This window comes from Vombatus ursinus, unplaced genomic scaffold, assembly GCF_900497805.2.
Source record: "Vombatus ursinus unplaced genomic scaffold, bare-nosed wombat genome assembly UNPS02014848.1, whole genome shotgun sequence".
NCBI lineage: Eukaryota > Metazoa > Chordata > Mammalia > Diprotodontia > Vombatidae > Vombatus > Vombatus ursinus.
Window position 1 is genome coordinate 4580110 of NW_020954626.1, and position 16775 is coordinate 4596884.

Below are 16775 nucleotides of genomic sequence, written 5' to 3' on the forward strand. Positions count from 1 at the left end.
AATGGTAGAGAAAGAAAATGCATAAAAGAAAACATATTGTCTTTTCTGCTATGGCACCTTTCCTACTTATTCCTCACTTTCTCTCCCCCAAGCCACCTTAGACTCTGGACAGTCCCCTCATCTTCAGTCCTTAATTGCAGTCTTTACTCATGATGCATCTGGTTTGTCAGCTATAAATATGAAGAGAGTTCCTGGTCTTCATGAGGAAAAAAATAGTCATGAGGTGATCCGGGCTTTCTGTAGGATTGATTGGATGTATCACCACTGCTGACTGCCCTGCTATGGGGTGAGCCACAAGCCACAAAGCATTGACTGAAATTTCTGTTTACAAAAGAAAGAAGGGAAAAAATAAAGCAATTCTGCAACCACAGACTGAGCCAAGTTTCCACAGTTCTGGTCATTTACTTTACTTTGGAGTAGGGAAAGGTTATTTTTAAGGGGTACAATGAGATGGTATGCAGTTGCTAGAGAGTGGATAATGATGCTCCAGAGATCCCCACTTTTGTCCATAATTATGGTACTTTACAAAGGACTTTCTCTGTTCCTCTTATAGTAACCCTTTTCTCTTTAACATCACTTACTTTGATACCTTCTCTGTCCCTTTCTTGCTAGTATTTTACTTTCCTCAGCCTCCATTCCCAAGGTTTCTTACCTACCCATCTTTTACTTGGGTCTTTTTTGATACTTTCTCCTGAATCTTTCCTTGGGGTAGAATGAAGATAACTTTGAACTTGGAATCAGGACACAGATATAGTTCTCAGCTCTGATACTAAATAGCTATGTGACCTTGGACAAGTCATTCAATTGGTCTGAATCTCAAATTCCTTATCTGCAAAATAAGGGTAAAATGTAGGTATGGATATATGAATTTCCTTATAAAATGGAAGGTTCAATTAAATGGCACATTTTGTTTTCAGAAATTTCATTACCAGAGGCATATATAACATAAAAGACTTAAAGTCATGCAGCAGGATATGACTTCTCTTCTCCTTGGGGTTCACTTGGGATATTCCATGCCTCTCTCCCTTTCCCTTTCATTCAAGGCTGGCTGTTGGTTCCCTGGCCTTCTTGGTTCACACTGGGTAGAGTTTTTGTCTATAGTATGATTCTGATGTTAAAGAGACCATATATTGTCAGTACACTCTCCACTCCCAAGCAGTTTGGCCTTGCCAGTCCTGGGAGTGTAACGTTTCTCTCAGTCACTAAGAAAGTGCTAGACTTTAGACAGCACCAATATTTCCTCAGACACAGCCAATAAGGAGATAGAACAGGATGCAATAAGGAGAATAGAACGTTCTACAATACTCTCCCTGTCCAGACTGACAGTGTTAAAGAATCTTTGTCCCAAGATTTGTTAACCAAGGTATCACTATAAGGGCTGATGCTTCCTTGGATGACTGACTTACTTACCCATTTGTTAGCTAGCCTGTCACTTCCATTAAGCTTCCTTGATATTCCCTATCAGTAATAGCCTTCCTTCTTCTAGACTTCATAGAACATTTATCCAGTATTATTGTTAAATATAATAACCAATATAGGTACCTTATTGCCTTATGAGAATGCAAGTTCCATAATAGTAGGGACTGATATTAGAGAGTAATACTCACTTAGAATCAAGAAGATCTGATTCAAATATCAATTCAGTCACTTAATAACTCTGTGAGCATTGTCAATTAAATTTCTCTGAGCCTCAGTTTCTTCACTTGTAAAATTTCCCTCTAGATCTATTATCTAGATGCACAGGTTCCCAACGTGGGTGATACCACCCAATGGAAGGTGCTGGAATGATTGGGGAGGGGGTGATAGTAGCCTTGGGTGCAATTGGGGTTGTTGAAAAAAATAAGGGGGTGGTGAAAGCATAAGGAAAGAAGAGAAGAGAAGAAAATTTTGAAAAACCGTGGGTACATGTTTCATCTGTTGTGAAACAGAGTTAAAGTTGTAGTGATTATATTATTTTCCAAATAAACACACAAAATACAAGTTATAACCAACAAATGGTCAAGTCTGCTGATAGATCTTAACAAGCAAGTGTTGACAGGTGTGCATATTAAGCATTGTCAGGAAGTTCAGCATGCATCTGCAGGAATATGTGCGTGTAATGACTTGTTTACAATATGATACTATACTGTTACATGACACAATATTGTGAAATTTCAATGCTGGAAAAAACTCACAAATTTACAATAAATTATTAAATTTAAGATTGCCACTTTAAAAAATGTATATTTTACATTTTTTGAAATGATGCAAATTCCAAAAAAAAAACATTAAAGGGTTAAAGAAATTAGATTTCCAGGGGGAGCAATTCTTTTTCAAAAGGGGACAGTAGGCCAAATAAGTTTGGGAACCTCTGATCTAGAGTACAAATTATAGTTTCAATGAGTCAATAAAAGGGAGAAATGAATAAATGTATTATTACATTGTGCCCAATTATTGAGAATATAATAGTATCATCTTTAAAGCTTGCAAAATGCCATGCATATGTTAACTCACTTGATCCTGGAAACTCTGTGAGGCTGTTGTTGTTTAGACATTTTTCAGTTGTGTCCAATGCTTTATGACCCTTTTGGGGGGTTTTCTTGGCAAAGATACTAGAGTGGTTTGCCATTTCCTTCTCTGGTTCATTTTACAGATAAGCAAACTGAGTGAACAGAGTTAAGTGATTTGCCCAAGATCACATAGCTAGTGTCTGAGGCCAAATTTGAACTCAGGTCTTCCTGACTCCAGGCCAGGTACTCTATCTAATGTGCCACCTAGCTGCCAAGGTGCTATTATTAGCTCCATTTTCCTGGTGAAGAGACTGAGTCACGGACAGATTAAATCACTTGACCAGCATCACAAAGTTAGTAAATGTCTCAGGCAGGATTTAAAATCAGGTCTTCCTAACTCCAAGTCCTAACTTCAAGTGCCTTCACAACCCAGCAAATATTGCTGCTGAATTAGCATAAGATGTATTGCCACTTATGAAACTAATTAACTAAACAATTGATACAAAAAGGGTTTTGGTTTAGTCCAGCCCAGTAGGAACTGGAGGAGAGATGTGAAATCAATGATCTCTTTGGTGTCCAAAATTATATGATTTTAATAATGTTCAAAATATTGGTATAGGCTATTTTTTAACATGAGTATGAGACTGATGTAGCCCATTCTCAGCATAAAGTATGTGAAAGTTGGGTTAGGAAGAAAAATGAATAGCGCCAGCCACACCTGTATGGTATGGCTTCATTATTTTATTTGAATTGTGGTGAATTTGAAGAAAATCAGAGATGCCCATTTTACCATGTTAACTTTTAGTTCTTCATAAGATGGCCTCATTCCATTAGTGCAAATTGTTATGAAAAACAGCATCATCAAACATCTCTAGACAATCTTTGTATATGTATGAATATATATATATATATATATATATGAAATTGTTTACATGTTGTCTTTCTCATTAGATTTTAAGCTCCCTGAGGGCAGGGACTATCTTTTGCATCTTTTTGTATTCCCAGCACTTCTGAGCACAGTGCCTGGCACATAGTAGACAATAAATGTTTATTGATTGACTGATTAAAGCTACTCTGTATTGTTTTTTGCTATGTTCTAAGCTACTCATGATAATTCAAATTTGACAACAAATCAACTAATAGTCATATAAGTTCTCCATCTGGATTAATCAATTAGTCAATAAGCAGTTATTAAACTTCTACTGTGTCCCAAGCATTGGCAATTGGATGCTGTCAAGCCACAGATATCCTTTTTCAGGACTCAGATTCTTCACCTGCAAAATGGGTGGACTAAACTTCCTTCATAAAATGACTACCCAGTATTAGAATAATAAGCTCTTCATCAAGGTAGCCTGAGGTTATCTATAAATGCTATTAGCTTCAAGCCATCAAGAAGGTTGAAATAATAATATAACTTGATTCTGTGTTTTGAACATAGCATAGGGGAAGGTGCAATTTAGATTTTAAAAATCAATGTAAATTAGTCTTAGCCTGAATCCACTTGGAGAGAAAGGCCGCAGTCTAGAAGATATTATCCTGATTGGAAATCAATTCTTACTAGTTTAATTTTTTTTAACATCTCATCATCTGGGAACGGCACTGTAACTCCGTTATAAAATAGGGAAAATGCCAGCAGGTCACGATAGGGTGAAATAGACCCAGCCTATTCCCTTAAGGAGCTTAGAGGAGACAGTTTAGTTTAGGATTTACTGGGGTGAGGTTGATACTTGGAATGAGAGTACCCTGGTGCAAATGATAATCCACTCCGTACTGTCAAGGGAATGCAAAGAATGAACAGAGAAGCTGGGTGAATAAATTTACAAAATTGCCTCCAAGCTCCAGTAGGGTACAAAAGCTCATAAACAAATCATCTTTTGAGGTGTGGCCCATGGAACCTGTTCCTTAGCAACCCCTTCTTTCACTGTCACTGCACCTCATACTAGCATAGACAGGACCCGTTAGACCAACAACTTGCTTCCGGCTCACAGCTAAGTCCTGTTTGTAAAACCATTTCCAGCAGTTCTAAGGTAGTCGGAGAAACCTTGTCAAGAGGTAACCACCTAGATGGAGGGGACTTTAATTTTTGTATATGCTGGAAATAATAAGAGATGGGGAAGATGAGTTGCAAAATGCTGCTGAAAGGATGGGGAATCAAATGATTGAGTTCAGCAGAGATAAACTCTGAACTGGATTCCTATGACCCCTTTTGTTAGGGAGAACAAGATAAAGTAAAGACCCTGGAGGTGACCTTCATAACTAGGGAAGGGCATCTAGGCCTTTTCCCCAGGGTGCCGAGATACAGAAACTCTTGTTAGCCTTTACAGGAACTGAGAATCAACTGAGCTAACACCTAGTTATTGAGAATAACTAATAAATGGTTCTCCATTGGCTAAGTGGAATTAAGGCGAAACTGCCCGTTATGATGAAAAGATGAATAAATAGTAATACTTTTGCTGGATCTTTTGGACACCTTTAATGAAGATTGGGTGATCTAAAAATCTATCTGGTGGGGACAGAAAAAAGAATTAAGAATTGACTTCCATCTTTTAGTTAACATCTCTAATCATTTATCCTGACTCCTCCCTTACAACACAAAGATGTTCCTCTTCTAGTGTGTTCCCTAAAAGAACTTTAGAAAATTTGTCTCCATTGTAGTTATTTTCATTTTTGATCTGTCAGTAGTTTATATGACTTTGATACTGTGTGCAATATTTTTAATTGTCATTCATACCTAAAATTAAGAAATACTGCTGATTTCAAATTTTCATCACTTACTTGCATACCAAACAAACCTAATGTTAGAGAAGATCCCTTGAGGAATTTGGTTATTTGTACCCCACTGCCCAGAAAACTTTTCTTTTGTGGTCCTCACATCTTAACATTCTTGATGTTTTGGAAAGAATTCCTTTTTCTCTTAACCATTATATAGCATTTCAGCTGAACTCTAAAATAATTAAACAGTGCTTAAAGCTAAATTGTCTACCTGCTGGTTATATTATTATCAAAATAATTAAGTCTTGGGGTAGCAAAAGGGTACCTAAAATTATCTTTCTCTTATGAAAAAAGGAATTTCCTTTCTAAGTCTTTGATCTTATTTTTCCCTCTCCTATAAAATGAAGTTTGATAAGATAATTAAAAAAAAAGCTATTAAGTATGTTGCATTATGGTTTAAAATAACTAATGGATTCTGGAGGGAAAAAATTCATCTTTGAATTTTAAGTTTTTTTATTAGATTTAAGTGGATGCAAGATATTTTGTTTCTTTATGGATGAATTGTGGAAAAGGATTGGGTGGGAAAAGAATTTTGCAGAACTATCAATGCCCAAATAATAAAAAGAAATATATAATAAAAGTAAAAAAAGAATAGTAAAAATAGGAAACTACCAGAGAAAAGCTTCCATTTCCATAAGAGATAGACACACAAGGTGCGTCTTTTGCCATTGACTCAAAATTTCCGAGTGTCCCTCTTCCTGGCTCTGCCTTTTGCCACTTTTCAACCTTATGTAGAAGCAAGAAGACTAACATACACCCTCTAGGCAACAGAAGTAACTCTTCATGGAAGTGGTCTGAATACATAGAGACCTCAGTGCCTAAACAAGAAAGCCTGGAATTGGACAGATGACTACATGTGAGCATGTAATTGCAATTGGCAAAGCAGTGCAATGTGGTTTAGTGGGACAACTGGATTTGAGCCCTGGCTCTGCCAGCAATACTCACGCTGGAGGGGAAGCATTTTAGTGCTAGAAGAGATCTTATAAAGAATAGAGTTTAATCCTTTCACTTTACAAATGAGGATACTGAGACTCACAGGAATAAATTGATTTTCTCAAATCCTAGGATCATAGATGTAGAGCTGAAAGTGGCTTTGGAGGACATCTATTTCAACCCCCTTATTTTACAGATGAAGAAACTGAGGCTGAGAGAGGTCCACTGATTTGTTCAGAGTCACACAAATACTAGGTGTCTGAGACAGACCCAGGGTCTTCCTGACTCTAAGTCCACCACTCTATCCATTCTACTACACTGCCTCATGTGACCTTGGATAGATCATTTATACTGTTTAAGAATCAGTTTCTTTATCTATAAAACAGAGATAGCAATGCCTCCTTAACCTACCTTAGAGCTGTGAAGGTCAAATGAAATAATGAAAAGTATAAGGGCTTGGTAGGTGTAAGGTGTAATTATCACCAGCAGCACTCTACTCCCTGATACACCCTATGCTAAAATGACCTGTCTAAGAAAGCTCCTTTGTTCCTGTCTTGATGGGCTACTAGGAAGAGTGCAGCAGTGGTTAAGGGTGAGATTTCTTCTCTCCACATCTGGGAGAATACAAGCACTGGAGCCTTTTCAAACCTTCAAAAGAAGAATCAAAAACTACAGAGAGATTTCAGATCACAATAGATTGAAGATTAGGGTGGAATTTCAGGTTCAATCATCAATAAAGGGTTGTGTAATTTTCCTCTGTGAATAGAGTCTGTAATAGCTTCTAGGGATTTCACCAGCTGTCCATGGGGCCTCTGACTTTGGGGTCAGAAGATAACATAGCCGCAGAGCAGCTGCACGAGGATTTAGTCATTTTTCAGGCAGCCTATGATGTCAGAGTGTGAATGGATCAGCGCCAATCTATCACCACGACTGGAAAAACCAATCAAAATGGGCCCTGCCACTGGTGGGTCAGTCAGGCCATCTCTTTACATGAAGGACAACCCATTTCCTTTATTTCCACCAGTCATTTCGAGGTCAGAATTCCCAGGGAATTCAAGGGAATCCCCAGAGTGTTAGATTTAGATTGTGTGGTGAAAAGAATAAATGAACAATATTTTCAAGGTGTCTAACTTGGGTGAGTTGTAGAGTCAGGGGCTGGCTACAGTACAAAATAGAATGAAGCTAACTGGCCTTTGCAGACATCGAGCCTCTTGACCTTGGCTTCATTAGCACCTTGCTCTAAACAACTAGGCTAACCAGCCTTTGGTCTCCTGAATTAGCCTAGTAAGTTGTGCCCTGTATCACCCTCATCTATTGCAGGCCATAATAAGGATTTCTATTGTCCCTGAATTTAGACCAATTCCTTATGGCAGTGTGTCCTTTAAGGACATGTCTTATCAGCAGTCAGTGCCCAAACAAGGTGATGAGGGTTTCCTCCTCTCATAATGACTCTCTGCGTGTTTTGTCCCGACCAATTTACCTCTGCAACCCACCCTCACACTTTAGAGCTTTTCTGTAAGCCATGTAGGTCAGAGTCAAGCTTTCTTCAGAAGTCATTCTTCCAAAACCTTAAATCGTTTATTTGTTTGCCTTTCACAGCAGTTTTTCAAGCTCGGTCAGCATTAGCTGTACTTACGCATGGTGCAGAATTTCAGAAAATGAGCCAAACCCTGTCAGATGAATCCCTTATAGAAGAGATGCAATGCATGTTACTCTGGAGAATATAGAGTTCTCACAAATGAAGATAGTCCCAGTTTGTAGAAACCATACATATTCCTAAAGAGGCATCACAAAGTCTACTATACTATGACAACCATATTTGGTTGCCACCTTCTGTAGGGAACTATGGAAACCTTTGAATAAACATGCAAAGTAGAAGAAAAGACCATAGGTCTTGTTTTGCTATAAACACCTTCTCCCCTGCCCCATATCCAATGTGTTGCCAAGGTCTGTAGATTCTACTTTCCTTCATATTCCCTTATCTCCTTTAACACTGCCACCACACTGGCCTTTATCACCTCATGCTTGAACTACTGTAATATCCTTCTGGTTAGTCCCTTGGCTTCAAGTCTCTTTCCACTCTAATCCATCCACCAATCAGCTGCCAAAGTGATCTTCCTAAAGCAAAGATATTACCATGTCCCTAAGTAAACTCCAGTAGTTCCCTGTTTCTCCAGGATCAAATATAAAATCCTCTGTTTAGCTTTGAAAACCCTTCCTAATCTAGCACCCTCCCAGCTTTCCAGCCTTCCTATACTTTACTCCTCCACATACCATATGATCTAGTGACACTGACCTCCTTGCTGTTCCCCATCCCCCACCCCATGCCTATAATGCTCTCCATCCTCATCCTTGGAAAAAATCATACAGGAAAATGTAGGCAACCCAATCTGAATAAATTTTATCTCCTTACACTTATTCCTTCTTCATGTTTCACAGATGTTCTTTAATCATCCTAACCTCAGAGCTGGAAGGGACCCTATAGGACACCTACCCCATATCCCTCTTTTTACAATGTGAGGAAACTGAAGCTGTGAGAGTGACTTGCCCCAGGTCACATTGAAAGTAGGAGAAAGAGGCAGGATTTGAACACAGGTCATTTTTACTCCAAAGACAGTAAGCTTTCCACTACGTCATGGGAGGGATAACAAGATCTTTTAAGCCTATTTGGGCTAATTTTTTATTTTTGTATTTGGTGTCCCAGCAGTGACTCAAAGACTGCTTGTATAGAGGTATTTGAGTTGGAGAATAGTGGACTCTTCAAAGTAAAGAAGGCTAACATTGAGAGTCATGGCCTATTACCTCAAACTGCAGCCAAAAGTTGGTCTTCTCCTTTGGCGTTGCAGCTCCCTCGACCCAAGCTGTAGTTGGTACACATCTATCCTCTTTTAAATAAATATGAGCTTGGAGGCCACATGCCTTCTTACCACTTGGTCACACACTTCTCTCCAAGGCCCCCTAAGTTGCCAAAGAAAAATGAGTTTGGAGGGGAAGTCTGAATAATCTTTCAAGTGCCATCTCTTCTGATATCCAAAGTCCTCTCCCAGTGACAGCTCTGCCACATTGATGTCACACGCTCCTTTACACTTCATCACACCTGTTCACACTTAGATGCCTTGATGAATCAATTAACAGCTTCCTCTTGGTGCTCACACATCACTTTGCATCAGTACCAGGCATTCTTTTGACAAGGGATGACTTTTACCATCCCAGTTGGAAACTTTCCAAGGACCAAACTAGAATAAAACTGAACTTGAGTCCAGAATGATTGGAATGATAGGGGGGTGAGGGGGGCAGAGGCTGTAGTGGTAGGGGGACAACAGTCAACAGGGATCCATCAACATGGGATTTTTCAAATGTTAAGCAAGAGAAAAATGTATGACTTTCAGTTTTGGCAAAAACTTATATTGTACAAAAATGCATTCATGGAAACGAATTGGGAAGATGGGTGTTATACCAGAATAAATGTAATTTATTTATGATTATAGCAATTTAGTATTAGGAATATCATGCTTCCTTGGAAGATTCTAACAGAGGAATTTCTTTACTGGAGAATCTGGTAGTGGTTTCAGGATTTAGTTCCTTCTTAATGAAATGTCTGGGATTCAGAATTTACCTGAGATTTCTACTATAGACCAGGATGGCTTAAGAAGCTCTGCTTCAGATTGATGATCACCAATGAAGTCTCTATGGGCATGCCACTTATCCATTGGGCACCAAGAAGCTCCCAATAAGTATGGAATCTGGCAGGATTATATGACTGATCAAGAATATCCACAATCTGGCTCCAACCCACATTTCCATTCTGAGTTACATTATTCTTTCTCTTTATGAGCTGTGCTTCAGCTGAACAATATTACTTTTTGCTCTTCTCTCCTGCTTTTGTGGATCAATGCAAGCTGAACCCCATTCTTGGAATAGACATTCGAACTTCATCTCTTCTTTCAGGACTCAGATCAGGTACAAGCATCTTGGAAGCCTTCCCCGATCCACAGCTGAAAGTTGTGAAAGTTTTATATTCATTCTCAAAAAATCAGAAAGCTCCTCATCTTAATCTCTGCTCCATCACATTCTATATTGTAGCATAATTGTTTGTGTTCCTACTTTTTCCTCCTATTAGGTTACGATTCCTGAAGATAAGGACTGTGATATTTTTCATCTTTGTATCCTCAGTACCTAGTCCCAACTTTCAAAATAATTGGCACTTAAAAAATGTTTGTTGCTGCTCATATAATGACTGAAGCAATCCTTCAACATTAAAAGGTATTTCTGAATGTCTCCATACCAAAGTATCTGGCCATCATCCCCAAACTCATATCCCTCCCACCAGAACCTTGGTCTCTGCCCATGGATCCCCCAGGTTTGATGGTTGAGTTTTTGCTAAGTGATCTCTCTCTCTCTCTCTCTCTCTCTCTCTCTCTCTCTCTCTCTCTCTCTCTCTCTCTCTCTCGGTCTCTCTTAGTCTCTCTGTCTCTCTCTCTGTCTCACTCTGTCTCTGTCTCTGTCTCTCTGTCTCTCTCTCTCTCTCACTCTCAAAACTGGCAGAACACAAAAAGAAACTGAAAGATATATCTGAAATGTTGTAATGAGGTCAACAAAAGCCATGTAACACAGAAATTAATTACAACTATTTTTTAAAAAACCAGAACATAGGCAACAGAACTTTAAAAGTCTATAGATGAATTCAGAAGGGAACTCAGAATAAATTATGATTTGATTAATTTTTATATTACATAATTAATTTCAATGAAAAAGCAAACAATTTGAATCCTATGTCTTAATTTGGAAATGTACTCCAAATTTGGCATGTTTGTATATAAAATCATTTGTTGAAAGATTTAAGTTTATGATTTTAAGGCAGTAATTATGTAAAGGTACACTAAATGTATTCACCATCACTCTTTTCAAAATGTTGAGATCTTTCAGGCATAATAATGGACAGTCAGTCAGAGCTTTGAACTGATCTAATGATTTTGGAAAGCAATTTGGAATCTGGCAAAATACACTGAGTGACTTGCTTAGGGTCACACAGTCAAGTATCTGAGGCAAGAGTTAAACTCAGGTCCTTCTGACTCTATTCAGCTGACTCTAAGATCTCTTACAGTTCTAAATCTATGATCCTATGATCCATGTGACTATATATGACACTGGGTAAATCAACTAAGCTCTCTGGGACTTTGGAAAGGGACTGCACCTGTGATTTCTTTGGAATATGGAACTCCCTTTAATGATATAGGCTGATTCTCTCTTTGCAACTTAGTCTTAAAAATTTTCAGAGAGTACTAAGAGGGTAAGTGACCTGCCCAGGTCCATCCAATCAATATGTGACAAAAGATTTGAGTCTGGATTATCTTGGGTCTGAGGCCAGCTCTCTGTTTCCTAAGCAATTCTATTTCTCTTAGTTTACTTATAATATTAGCTAGGTGGATGAGGTTTCTTTTAAGGTCTTGCCTTCGTCTAAACCCTCTGATCTATGATTCAGAGTCACGGTCCACAGCACTCTTGAAACTATCCACATCCAAATCAGCAATCAACTTATTGGCCAAACACCCTTTTCTTTATCTTTCTCTGCAAAAGTATCTGTGATTCACTATTCCATCCATCTTAAAACTCTTTTCCTTACTCAAAATCACCTTGTATCTATTTTGCATGTTTTTCTGTATATGCATATTTTCTTCCCTGAGAGAATGTAAGTTCCTTGAGGGCAGGGATGCCAGGAACTACCTGGCATCTAGTAGGCACTTATAAGTAGTAGTGCCTGTTGATTGACTGAATTACTTATCTATTTCTCCTCTTCCCTCTCTGGTTATGCTATTTCTGCTTCCTCATCTGGCTCCATTTTTTCCACCCATAAGTGTAGGTATACCCCAAGGCTCATTTCTTGAAATTTTTGCTCTCCTAATATAATCCCTCCTTCTAAGAGCTAATCTACCCTCATGGCTTCAACTGCCAGAGGTGTAGTATAAAGAACAATTAATTTGGAATGAGGAAACCCGTGTCTCAGCATCAAATCTTACTCTACGACCGCTGAAAAGCCATTTAATCTCCCTGAACCTCAGTTTTACTACCTGTAAAATGGGGTTAGTAATAGTTATACTATCTACCACACAAGGTTATTGTGTTGAAAGTTTTATAAACCTCAAAGTGCTATAGGAAATTTGTCATTACTATTACCATTATTATCATTGCCACATTGATGCTTCCCTGGACTACAACCTGAATTCTGATTTATCCCTTGAACTCCAGTGGATAGAGGGGAGGGAATTAATAATGCTTAGAGTGCACTACCAAAGGAGGACCAATATGGCTGAAGTTCTTCAGAGGGTAGATCTCATCAGGGACGGTAATAGAAAGCAAAATCATAGTGAGGAGTTATTTTGGCTACAGAAAATTGAGTTAAGTGTGTGTGAATGAGTTGTCAGTGTCAGTATCAGGAAGTGTGAATATGAATGCATCACGGTAAGAAAAGGGCAGTTACCGTCTACTCTGAGAGTCTGGTCCGTGTGACTGGAGAGGCCTAGGCCGTCAGGGAAGAGCGTCATGGTGAGGGGATACTCGAAGTCATAATATCCTGAAGTGGGGGCTGGGGGAGTGTTGCATCATGTGAGGATGAAAGCTGGTGGAAGAACATAAAGTGAGGCATAGGTGATTTCCTGTGGAGATGAAGTGTGCCCTTGGGATGTTGGTAGCCTAGAGCAAAGTCCCAGCTACCTTTCACTAGTTATAGCTCTGGTGAGGAGGGGTAGCTTGGGAGGTAACTAGTCATAAGAGAGGTGACAGGAAGAAATGAAAAAGAACATAAAGTCTTCAAGTTTATGACTTTACATTTATCTATATTAAATTACATCTTATTGAGGAATGAAAATCACAACTCTGAGGTTTCACCTAGCACTCAGAAAACTGGCAAAGATGAGAAAAGATGGGAATAAATAGTCCATACTGAAGGGGGTATAGAAAGATAGTCAGACTAATAAAATGATGGTGGAGTAACAGACCTCCAAGAAGGGTCCCATGTACATCAAAATATTCATAGCACCATGTATGGCAACAGTGGTACATAAATGGAACAATTAAAACAATTGAAAATTATCCTAATGTAAGAAATTATCAAGATGAAGAACTCAGAGAAACATGGGAAAACACATAAACTGATTTAGGGTGAATCAAGCAGAATTAGGGTTAGACACACAACTCAATTTTCTGTAGCCAAAATAATATTTCACTATGGCTCTGCTTTCTATTACCATCCCTGATGAGATCTACCCTCTGACGCACTTTAGCCATATTGGTCCTCCTCTGGCAGTGTACTATAAGCATTATTAATTCCCTCCCTTCTATCCACTGGAGTTCAAGGGAGAAATCAGAATTCAGATTGTAATCCAGGGAAGCATCAATGTAATAAGATAATAATGATAATAGTAACACAAAACGTGACAATCGTGTGACAGAAAGGAGCAACAATAAAAAAAGAGACTGAACACTTGTGTGATTATGATTATCAAACTTTGTCCTGAAGAAAAACTGAGCAAATGCACCACCTTCCCTATGGGACTGGGGGTGTGGAACATTACATATGTTGTCAGACTTGTTTAATGTATTTGCTGGCTAGTTTAGCTGAACTACTTTTTTTTTTAGTTAAAAAAATATTAAAAAGAATAGATTACTGGATAGGGGAAGAGGAAGGAGTACATATGGAAATGAAAGTGCAGTAGAAACAAACATCAATGAAAACCTTTTACTTAAAAAAATAAGAGGGAAGATGGGTATAATGAAAGGAGGGGGCATAACTTGGCTCATTTTGTGATTCAATTATATTTGAGTTTGTTTTTTAAAAGGAAACTCACATGTGCCAGACAATTAGGCATTTCAGCACTGTGTAATAAGAACCACGAGTGAAACAACTGCTTTAACTTCCCTAAAAAGACAACTTGTCAGCAGCAATTCTCAGACACCCATTTCTATAGACATAAACATTTTTGCAGTGGCACCCCTTTATATACTGATGATATGGCCATAACTAAGCCTCTCCTTGAAGGCTCACCATATTATATCAGACTACATGGATCTGTTTTTCAAGGGACAGGGTCTAAGTCACGTTCTGTAAGGATATGTGTAACAACAAGCCTTGTTATGAGGCAGTTCCAAAATTTACTAGCTCAGTCTCGAGAAGCAATAGAAGATTTCAAGTATTATCCTCACCTGGAAGATGGCTCACTTTAATCTATTACAATTCTTCTCTGTCTCCAGTTCTTTAAGGAGGGAATAAAAGCAAACAAAATTTGTGTGGAGTCTCAATAACCCTTTAATTCACTGAATTAAGGATTTCCCAATTAGAGGCCAAAGCAGGTGTAGGAAAAGAAATGTGTGAGTATTTATTTTCTGTTTAAAGACATTTTGGATTAAAAGATATTGGAATGGATAACACCACAAAATTAGTTTCTGCTGTGATGGCAAGGTGAGGGCTTCTGCTGTTGCTAGGATATCCTGCCCTATCACAGCTGATCTTGACGGTGAAAATTGGTGCCTTAATTTCCCAGTGGTCCGTGCTACTTCTGACTTAGGCCTCATTCTGGTTAATCACACTGTCATTCTCACTGCAGATTGCCTTTTGACATCTTCATCTGCAAGAGGATCCTGCAGTCAAGCTTCAGTATGTGGAGTCAATTCAATGTCTCTTCAGTGGTCAAGACCTTCCCAGTGGTCTCCCTAACCTGGGATTGATAGAGGAGAGAAAGGGGCCTTAGGAAGAATACATGTTCCACTGTCAAAGCAAGATGGTATGGAAAACATTATTTCTCTTTTCCTTCAATGTAACTGTGAGTGTGAACCATATCCATGTGAAATTAGAGAGGAAATCTTGGTTCATAAGGCTAAATTGAAAAAATGTACAGAAAAGAATGAGTGATTCCATATACTGTATTTGAGAATTTCACTTTAGTAAACGTAGATTTTCTTTCCTTGAATCAATGGAGATAGAATTAAAGATTTATTTTTCAGTCACATATATTTTCCAAAATCTATTGTAATCCATGGTTCTGAATCACAGCTCTGGGTTTATATGAACTGGGTTCAATTGTGGGGACACGTCTTACAAATCAGTAGTGGGGAACCTGCAGCCTTGAGGCCACGGGTGGCCCTCTAGGTCCTTAAGTGTGGCCCTTTGACTGAATCCACGTTTTACAGAAGAAATCCTTTTATTGAGGGGATTTGTTCTGTGAAGTTTGGATTCAGTCAAAGGGCCACACTTGAGGACCTAGAAGGCCACCGGTTTCCCACCCCTGCTATAAATCATACTCAATGACTCATGAACCCATCCAGGGCTTCCCCTTGAAAACAGCAGAGTTTGGCTCAAGCCTAGGTCTCCGCAGAAAAGCAAAAGGGCCCTCTACCCCAAAGCAAGCCCTCAAGCTAACAAAACAATGGCTGTAGGACAGGCTTTATTTTACCTAACAGAAAACATGCAACAGAAAGCCTTCATTTTGAGTCCATAAACAGTGAAAGCAATTTTCTTTCCTTTCTAGTGGGCCACTACTCCTCCTTGGAACCTATACAGTCCTCCAGACTCAAATCACTACCCCAGGAATGAGAGACCTCAATAAGGGAAAAGCACTTGGGGTTGCCAGAGAGACCACCTCTTCCCTCCAGACATGCACAGCCCACAATTCATAGGCTTAGTGGAGGTTAAGGACCTCATTTGTCTCTCCATCTCATGGTTCTTTCTCTTCCAGTACGTCAGTTCCTCCTGTTCCAGATTGAGCTAGTATTACAGGCATCCCTTCATTTTCCAGGCATTCCTTCTATTTTTTTTTCCTCCAGAAATCTTAGTCCAGGAACTCAGAATTGTATAGAAACTCCTCAGTGTTGGAGAAACTCCCGGAATATCTCTCCTTGCCACCTTTCTACCAGCCCACTTTAGAGCTGCCAGCTTATGCAGGGCCTAAGAACTCTTTGCTAGGCAACTGTTGCCTTTTTTAAAAATATTGATTTTATTTTTAATTTATGAGATAAACAAAGCATTTCCATAACAGTAGAATCTAAAAGCAAGATTGTGCATGAAACTGCAAATCTGTGATGTATAACTTGCTAGTCCTTATAAACATATAAAGTTATCATATAACTTTTTTCCTTTTTTTTCTTCCCCCCATCTCACCCCAGAGATGGCTACCATTAGACACAAATGTGTGTGTGTGTGTGTGTGTGTGTGTGTATGTAAAATCATTCTATACACACGTCTATCACTTCTTTCTCTGGATGCAGACAGATACTGATGCCTTTGGTAGTACTGTTCATGGGCACGTTGCCCCTCTTCTCTTAAGTCCATATGACACCTGAAGGGGCCTTGTAGATACAGACTTCCCCTCCAAGGAACCAAGTCCAAGCCTCAAGGACCCTTTCTTATCTCTATCTCAACTCTGTTTCTGTTTTCCTTTTACATTCCGTGTCTTGGGCAACTGCTCGAGTAGCCGTGACTCAATCAATGATCTTGGAATGGAGTATTAATGGGAATACTTGTAGCTTATAGCCATATACATCTTCAATGTATGAAAAAAAAGTCCTTTTCAGGGTGGTGATGAGGACCTA